This window comes from Marmota marmota, unplaced genomic scaffold (assembly GCF_001458135.2).
Source record: "Marmota marmota marmota unplaced genomic scaffold, marMar, whole genome shotgun sequence".
Lineage (NCBI taxonomy): Eukaryota > Metazoa > Chordata > Mammalia > Rodentia > Sciuridae > Marmota > Marmota marmota.
The window spans coordinates 80191385-80199698 of NW_026000026.1; positions in this window are offsets into that span (position 1 = coordinate 80191385).

The following is an 8314-nucleotide window of genomic DNA, read 5'->3' on the forward strand; positions in this document are numbered from 1 at the left end:
GGGTTCAGTCCTCAGCTCAGCACCACACAGACACAGACACAGACACAGACACCCCCCCCACACACATATGCACACACAACCACTCCTGACTCCCAGTGCAGTATGAATCATCTACACACCATGCCCAGGAACAAAGGGGACACAGTGACAAACCAGAAATTTGAACCTGGGTAGTTTCCACCCTTAAACTTGTGCCAAGTGTTGGCAGACATTTTCTCTAAAGGACCAGTTATTTTAGACATTGAGGGGCACATACAGAGAAATGCATTTGCTCTCTTTCCTTCAAAGTGAAACCCTAGGGTCTCTTTGGCAAGGGATGGATGGTGACAGGAGCAAGGCAATGGACAAGCAAGTACATGATATCTTTGTGGCCAAACGTGCTGGAAAACTGTGGGATGATTTCAATGGCAAGTAGGTGAATGATAGCCAGTAGGAGATTGGGAGCCAAAGGATCCTCATGGTTCAGTTTTCACATACAAGGATGCTATGTCCCATAATTTTTATTACTAAAATTGTGTGACTTAAGCTCCCTTCCACCATTTCTGTGAATGGCTCTCTACCTGATGTGGGACACTATCTCCCAGAATAACTCTCAGGGCAGTTTCTGAAGCCAAGGGGTCAGTTTAGCTCCTAGCTTCTGAAGGAGAAAACCTAGGGAGCTTAATCTGTAGATATTTTGCAGTTGCTGATGTTGCCACATGGGGGCCCTGTGGAAAAGAAGCAGCTTGGTTGACTAGAGGCAGGAACCTAGAAACATTAGATCCCAAAGATCTGTAGGCCCAACCCCAGATGCCTTGCCTACCCAGTATAGGAACCACTTCATTGGTCAAGGCACACTGCATTTGGCTGGTCAGAGTGCTTTGTGAAAAGGAACAGACATCTCTAACACAAGTATGGTGACTCCATGACACATAGATCTGGACAATTTATATTGCAGTTTATTGTTTACATATACACACTGAAATACCAGTGTGTATTTCCCCAGGTTTACCAACACTTGTTAGATGGCTAGGTTGGGATCAGTTTCCAGGCTCACTTCCAGACTGTCCCTGGAAGCAGCAGCCTCCTGTATGCTCACCCTTTCTGGGATGCACTGAATTCATTCCTCCTCCTGAAGACACCCCCATTCCATGAAGAGAGATTGCCCCTCCCCTCTGTCCTGGAGCAGGGGTGGTTCTCAGCTCCTGCGCCCACTGCTGGCCGCCTCCACTTGAAGACAGAGGGGTCTGACTCTTCCTCTCACCTCTTGGAAGTCAGCAGAGACACAGGATCTAAAATGCTCCTTCCCAGGACTTCTATTCTGGTGTGAAAATGCCATGGTTTCTGTCCAGGGTTCTGTGACAGTAGCAGTTGGTGGGGGGAGGCCGTTGATAGCAGCCTATTACAGACAATGGGAACTTTTCCTGCTTCCTGCTCCTTGGACCTTCAGAGTGTCTTTAATTCCTGCTGATCCAAGCCTGTTCTTCTCGCCTCTCATCAATTGTGGAAGCTTACATTGACCTTCAAATTAAACCCCTTCTCTCTGGTTTCTGATGCTTGCATCAAGAACCTTGTCTGAGCCAACCCTCAAGAATGGGAAATTTCTCTTCCTCTCTCACCCTCAAGACTTGCCCCAATTTGTTCCCTAAGAGTATAGTTTAGGTCCCCCAGGGAAAATCTCCACCTTGCCTCATATATATAACAAAAATCTTCACAGAACACAAGCCTAAAGCCAGGTGCCATGATGCATGCCTGTAATCCCAGTGAACTGGGAGGTTGAGCAGGAAGATTACAAGTTCAAGTACAGCTTTAGCAGTTTAGCAAGCCCCCAGGAACTTAGTGAGACCCTGTCTCAAAAGAAAATCTGAAGAAGTCTGGTAAATTCATCACAATGTAAAACAAAAGCGGGGGGTGTAGCTCAGTTATCACTGGGTTCAATTCCCAGTAACCCCCCAAAAAATATGCTCCCCAAATTTGGGCAGCATTAGCTCAGGGTGATGAGATTCCTGGAGGATTTTATTTTCCCCTTTTTGCTCATCTGTGTCCCCTGAAAAAAATTGTTTCCATGTTCAAAACCTCCATTTATGATTTAAAACCACAGTGTTTATGTGTGTGCTCCCTTCATTCCAGAAATGAATTCATTGAGGAAAGAGTTATAAGACCCTTTGTATCCAAAAGGAGAAAAGCAGGCCCCTGCAGGGCGTGTCCTTGAGAAGGAGACTTGGGCAGCCTCTTGGCACCGCCCACTGGCTGTTATCACCCCACATGAAGGTGGAGTTATTGACAGAGCCCCAGGCGGATATCTCAGTTGGCTTTGCTGTGTGTATAACTCAGAGCAAGTCCTGGCCCTCCTTGACCCCAAGTTCCCCCACATAGATGGGGAGAGGATGGAACAAAGTGACCTCTAAGAGTCCTGCTGCCTAATTCTGGGGCTTTGTTGAGAACCAGGGCCTGATGGAAGAAGCAGCCCCAGGAGAGCCCTGGAATCATGCCCTCTGGGTGGGAGGTCCTTTTGGGTCCCACAAGGTCAGGACTCTCTGAGCCGTGAATGACAATATGTAACAAATGAGCTTTGTGTTTTGATCACAATTAAAATTTCAAACAATACATAAAAGACAAATAGATTTGCAAATTTGTTTTGTTCTGTTTAGATATGCATGACACTGAAGTGTAAGTTGACCTATTATACATACATGGAGTATGACTTATTCTAATTAGGATCCCATTTTTGTGATTGCACATGATGTGGAGTTTCACTGCATTCATAGATGAGTGTGAGAAAGTTAGGTCCAATTTGTTCTACTGTCTTTCCTCTTCCCATGCCCCTTCCTTCCCTTCATTCTCTTTTGTCTAATCCATTGAATGTCTACTCTTTCCCCTGCCTCTTGTTGTGTGTTTGTATTCACATATCACAGAGAACACTAGAACTGACTTATTTCACTTAGCATGACAATCTGCAGATCCATCTATTTACCAGCCAAAGTCTTAAAGTCATTCTTCTTTATGGCTGAGTAATACTCCACTGTGTATATAAACCGCATTTTCTTTATCCATTCATCCATGAAGGACACCAGTTGGTTCCATAGTTTAGCTATTGTGAATTGAGCTGCCATAAACATTGATGTGGCTGTGTCACTGTAGTATGCTGATTTTAAGTCCTTTAGGTATAAATGGAGAAGTGGGAGAGCTGGGTCAAATGGTTTCATTACAAGTTTTCTGAAGAATCTCCACACTGATTTGCAGAGTGGTTGCACCAATTTCTAGCCTGATTCTTGCTATACTATATTAGGATCCATGCCCCCTGCAGAACCCTCACTCAGTGGAGCTGAGGGATGGATTCTGTTGATTGGCAGTACTCAGGTCACGCTCCCTCCCCTGCAGTGGGGAGGTAGGGTGCCAATCACTCAACGTGACAGCCAGGAGCTGAGCAGGGGCAGTTCCTCAGCACCACACCAGGAGCTGTTACAAAGGGGTGGGGGGATGCTGAGAAGAGAAAACCGACAGATTCCCTCACATCCTCAGGGTTGTCTGAGTGTGTTCCGGACCAGACACAGCAACATCCCACCAAGACAGTTGGAAATACAGTTTGACAGGCCGAGCCCTACAGGGACTGAGTCACCCAAGAGATTGGGTGACACAATCGACTGAATATGTTCCCCAAATGTTCTTTATGTATTTATCTCATTTAAATCAGAGGTAACCCTGTGAGGCAGGTTATACTAAGTTGGAACGAACCACAAGGTCGGCAAGGTTAAGCAGGGATATAAACTGTAAGGTAGGTAGCACCACACCGGAAACTACCTGTGTGGTAGGGAATGTTCACTTCAGAGAAGACGACCCTGAGGTCAAAGGGTAAATTGACTTGAGCTCGTGATCTGAAGGTGGGCCCTCTGGTTTGAAAATCAAGCCTTATTCCCCACTCCTGCTGCCTTCTGGATGTCCTGTTTCTAGTTAGAGGTAGAGGAGCTTGGGGAGGAGTTTGTAGGTGGACCTCTGATGTCACTTTTTGTGGAAAGAGCACGGGCCTAAATCAGAATTGGGTCACACAGTTCCACCCTTGATTAGCTTTGTGACCTCGAACAAGTGACTTGGCGCTGGGCCCTCAGTCTTCCATTCTGTACAATGGACCACACTAAACTAAAGCCTCATTCAGTTGAACCCTGATGTTATCAGGAAGTTCCCAGCAGATTTATCTGCTTCCCGAGATCCTAGCGGCCTGATCTGAAGCACTCCCATGTTCTGGCTTGACCAGGTGTTGGACTCATGCTGCTCGTTACTTCAGAGTTCTTGTTGGATGAGGTGGCACCTATCTGTAATCCTAGCCACTTAGGAAGCTGAGGCAGGAAGATTGAAAGTCCTGCCTGTTTCAAAATAAAATACAAGAAGGGATGTAGCTCAGTGGTAGAGCACTGGTCTAGCATGTGCAAAGGCCCAAGGTTCAATCCCAAGCATGCGCGCGTGTGCACACACACACACACACAATTACTCTTATACCAGTGGAGGATTCCTGTCCCCCCTACCCCAAGGCTTAGAAAACAATATAGTTCAGATAGAAAGTCTAATATTCACAATTAATCTTGGAGGACTAAGAAGACTCTATAGAGTACTTGTAAAGTCTCAGACATGTTTTTATAATTTAAGACTGCAAAAATGAGACTGCCCTGATTCCATCAACATTCATCAGAACCTGCTACATGGCTCTGTGCTGGGGAGCAAGGAAGACACAGAGATGAATGAAGGGGCAGCATTCCAGCTCCAAGGAGAAGAGCCACATGTGCGGGCATGGCCCTGTACTCAGCCTCACCATGACCAGGGAAATGGGCACTCTGGCACACCATTGGTGGGTTGAAAATTGGTGCAGTTTTACAGAAGGTAACATGCAATATATTCAAAATATTTCAATGTATGTACCTCTTGGTCTAGCAAGTTCACTTCTAAGACTATCCTTAATAAATGCTTCCTGAGGGGCATGGTGGTGCATGCCTGTAATCCCAGTGGCTCAGGAGGCTGACACAGGAGGATCACCAGCCTCAGCAATTTAGTGAGGCCTTAAGCAACTTAGTGAGACCCTGTCTCTGAATAAAATAAAAAAGTGCTGGGAATGTGGCTCAGTGGTTAAATAACCCTCAGTCCAATTCCTGCTACCAAAAAGAAGAAATAATAAATAAATAACCTAAGTATTCATCAATAAATAATTGGCCAAGGAATTATGGTAAAGTGTACCGGCATGAGATAAAATCCAATGGTGAAAATGAGGTCGTGTATGTGGACTGGTGTGGCATGATCTCTAAGATATATCAAAAACTAAGAAAAAGAAGGTGCAGGAAGGACAGTGGTATAGCATGCATCTCTCATGTAAAAAAAAAAATGGTAAGAATGTTCATGCAGGGGCTGAGGCTCTAGCTCAGTGGTAAAGCACTTGCCTTGTCTGTGTGAGGCACTAGGTTCAATCCTCAGCACCACATAAAAAGAAGTATACTGTGTGTTCATCTACAACTAAATAAATATTTTTTTTAAAAATGCTCATGCATACTTGTTTTTTATAGGCATAGAGCAGGGGTTAGCAAACTAGGGTCCACAGGCCTAGTTTAGCCAGCTATCAGTTATGGCACAGCCAGTGAGCTTAGAATGGCAACAAGATTTTTACATAGTTGAAAAACAGTCAAAAGAGGAATTCTAGGCACATGATAATAGCATGAAATTAAAATTTGTGTCTCTAAATAAAGTTTGGTTGGCACATAGCCATACTTATTCATTTATATTTTGTCTATGACTGCTTTCTCAATATAATGACAAAGATGATTAGTTGTGACAGAGACCTTAAGCCTGCAAAGCCTAAAACATTTACAACCTGGCCCTTCACAGACGGGGTTTGCTGATTCCTGGCCTGGCCTTTCTGGAAGGAAACACTGAACTGGTGCCCAGCAGGCTGCTCTGGGAGGGGACTGGGCAGCTGGGGACAAAGGGTAGGAGCAAGACATCTCCCCATGCACCCTTTGGGACTTATTCAAAAAACGTCAACAAAAGCTATAGGTTTACGTATGTGAATATATTAGGATATTTTTATGTAGACAAATATTTCAGGAGCTATACACTAAATGGTTAATGAGGTTACTTTGTTGGAGAGGGTTAGTTGGGGAGAAAGGATTCAAGTGATTTAAATATATTGTTGCAATGTTTCACCAGGAGAATCACTTAATGTATAACTTGTGCAGTTAAAAATAAAGGATGCAGGGGCTGGGATTGTGGCTCAGTGGTTGAGTACCTGCTCAGCACTTATGAGGCACTGGGTTCGATCCTCAGCACCATGAAAAAATAAATAAATAAAATAAAAGTATTGTGTCCCTCTACAACTAAAAAAATATATTGAAAAAGATAATGCAGGCCAAGTGTGGTGGTGCATGCTTATAATCCCAGTGTGTTGGGAGGCTGAGACAGGAGGGTCTCAATTTCAAGGCCAGCCTCAGCAACTTAGTGAGGGCCTAAGCAACTTAGTGGAGATCCTGTCTCAAAATAAAAAATATTATTATATTTATTTAACATCCTTGGGGCTCACTCACATTGTTGCAAATGACAGGGTTTTGTTCCTTTATATGGGTAAATAATATTCCATTATCAACATACACCAAGTTTTCTTCCTCTGTTCCTCTGTAGATGGACACCTTGGTTGAGTCCATATCTTAGTTATTATAAATAGTACTGCAACAGACATGGGAGTACAGGAAATAAATACATACAAAGGACTGGGAATATAGCTCAGTGGTAAACTTCCCCTGGGTTCAATCACCAGGACCAAAATAATAGATAAATAAAATAAATAATGAATTTGTTAAAGAGGAAAAAACAAGATACTTTCATAAAAATAGCCCTTATGGTACTTTTAGAGCTGTGTGTTCTGCGAGGTCCCTCACTGTAGCTCCTGGCACAGGGTGTGGCCCACCTCAGGTTACCATAGGGCTAATCTAGTTATAGAATGAATACAGCTGTTCCAGAGATGTGTCAAGAGTGAGAGTGTCCTTAGAGGGCTGCGGAGTTCAGAGTGTGCTGGGCTCTGCAGGGATGGCCTGGGAAATGGGGCCCCTCCTGGCAGAGCAGGAACACCATCCCTGAAGCCCAGGGCTGCAGTTCTCTGTGGTCTGCAGGCACCTTGGTGGACGAACCTGATGAGTGCCTGAATCTGCTTTTCCTTTACAGTCTCTTGAAGGACCCCAGGGAATCTAGCTGGGGCTTGTGCAGGCCTGGCTCTCACTATTGCTCCTTGGATCTGCCCTTCATCAAACACCATCTGTGGTGTCACTGCTCTCTGGTGGGCAAGAGGGACTCCTCCTGCCTGCTATCCAGGGCTGCAAGAATCCCACGCCCAAGGACCAACCCTGTGGGGGCTGCAGAAGAACTACCTGGAGGACATTGAGATAGCCTGGCTCTGGGGACAGCCAGCAACAGCAGTGTCCCACACATGGACAGACTGGAGGATGCCTCTTGTTTTCCTCATCCTCACCTCTTCTTTCAGAAACAAGGCCCCTATTTTTATTTAGGGAGCCCTTTATAGTCAGTCCAGTTAGTGTGGGTGGGACTGACCCAACCTAGGATGCAAGATTGGGCACGTGGTACAGACCTGGCCAATCGGAACATTTCATTTCTCTGGCCACTGTGATTGGTTCGGAGAGGGACATGTGACCAAGCTAAGCCAATGAATATCATCCCTAGGTTTTTTGCTGGCCCTATCAAAAGAGAGGAACTGTGTTTGGTGGGATTGTTTCACGCAGAGCCACCTTTAGAGCTGGACTTTTCGCCACTGTGTAGAGCCAGTGACCTGAGATAGGAGGAAATGGCACTGAAACTTAGAGGCTGGTTCCTGATGATATTGTTCAAACTGGATTTCAGTTGTGCCTGCAGTCTTTATCTACCCTTCCCTCTTTTTCTTAGACTGGTTTGTATTGGCAAGAGTGTGGGCTAAGGCGCAGGACTGGGGGAGCCAAGCTTCAGTCGGATTGTGCACATTTCGTGGAAATACCCCCTCCCACCTCCAGCCACTCACTCTGCCCCGCCAGGCTTGCTGTGTGCATTTAGGGCCCTCTGTTACCCTACCCTATGCCCGGGCAGGCTGCTTCTCTGGCATGCCAATTGCCAACCTCGCTTTGGGTGAGGTGTCTGACCTGCCTCACAGTCCATTCCTCTAAATTCCAATCTTTGATTATCCAGGACTGCTGTCTGCGTGTGTGGGCGCACACCCACCCACCCACATGCGCTCTCTCTCTCTCTCTCTCTCTCTCTCTCTCTCTCTCTCTCGCGCGCGCGCGCGCGCGCGCGCGCGCACACACACGCACACACAGGC